Here is a 1,588-nt window from a genome sequence, read left to right as displayed (position 1 = left end):
CTAAGGGTAACCAGCGTTGTCTCGGTATGCAAGCCTGGACATACATGCACGCAGAAGGGGCATCCAGAGAAACTTTAATGTCAGTCTTTCTTGTGGTTTTCTCCCATCCAGAAATAAAAATAGGAAAAAAAAAAAAGACTCGAAGCATCCATTTCGTCTTTGTAAGATACAAAGATGAAAAGATGCAAGCAGATTTTTCTTCCAAGTATCCTACAAAAGCTGGATTTATCCACTGCCACGACAGCATCACAGAGCGGGACACAGCAACCCACACAGCTCCTCCTCTTGTTGCCTGCTTGGGACTGGAGGAGAGAAGAGAGACCCAGGCTCCTTTGGAGCATGTGTGGTACTTGTCAGATTAAAAAGAGGGGGGGAAAGCATCTTTATGGTACAGCTTAAATGTGCTCTTCACAGCCCTGTTTCTAGGCTGGCTGCGGCGCTGGAGAAGCTGTTGGGCTCTGAGCTGCTGTAGCCGGTGGTGGAACCAGGTCTCGGTACACTTCTTTCTCATACACACCCTGACTGCTCCTGAGAGAAGCCAGCTCTGCAGGAGGGAGATAGAGGTACTAACTGCTTTGACACAGCCTGCCTGCCTGCCTAACTCAAGAGCTGTGGGATGGGGTCTCACTGCACTTCACCTCAAGCTGTACATAATGTAAAAACAAATTGCATGTTAGCAAATTGCACAAGTCTGCATCTGCTGATTTTTCCGAGCGCATAGTATGGTTGGGAGCCAATTCTCTGTCATTTCTCATCTCCTGCACTTTACGCAGGGTGTTTCCTTTATAAAAACAACTTGCCTTTGGGTTTAGTGATTTCTAAGGAAACATAACTCTGTCACTGCGCTCTGGTGTTTAATTCCTCCTTTGTCATTAGTGTCTGCCTGGTGCAGCCCAGGGACGCCAGCCTGCTCACTGAACTGTGCATGCACTTTGTGTACTCTTGGGCTCATGCCCGTGCTTGGAAGCTGGTGTTTGATCTAGACTGAACAAGATGGCCTTAGCCTTCAAAGCCAGAGTGTTTACATTCCTCTGCTCTATCTAGCCTCTTTTTTTTCTGAGTGCCCCCAAGATAGGTGTCTTGCTGTTAGAATAAATACTTACCTTGTGCATTGCGCCTTCCTCTGGTGGTCTCAGCACGCTTTTGGAGAGGTGGCAGCACTGCTACCTCCATTGTACGGATGGAAAAATGGCAGCACAGTGTCCAGACCTGCAGGGGCAGAAAGAGCCAGGAAAAACCCACAGGTCTCCTCTCACCCAGCCTGGCATAGCCCAGCCTGGCTCAGACCCACCTAGTGAACCATAGCGCCTTGGCTTTCCTCCTAGCCACCCTCGTCTCAGCGGTTCCTTCTCTCCCCCACAAACCAAGCCTCATGGTGCAGTGGGCTGGGGGAGGCAGAAAACGGGCAGCACAGCAAGGGGTATGCAGAAGTAGAAAGTCCTTACCTATTTAGTGCAACAGGGGCGAAACAACCAGGGCAGAGGTGTCACCTCACCTCCTGCACACGTATGTATCACGGGAGGGGAGCTAGGTCAGATGATACCGTCCTGTGAACAAGACTGGTGAAGAGAAGACATAGCAAGAGGGT

The sequence above is a fragment of the Falco punctatus genome (genome assembly GCF_963210335.1).
Source record: "Falco punctatus genome assembly, chromosome: 3".
NCBI classification, from domain to species: domain Eukaryota; kingdom Metazoa; phylum Chordata; class Aves; order Falconiformes; family Falconidae; genus Falco; species Falco punctatus.
The sequence above is the reverse complement of the archived record's forward strand: the minus strand, read 5'-3'. Positions refer to the sequence as shown.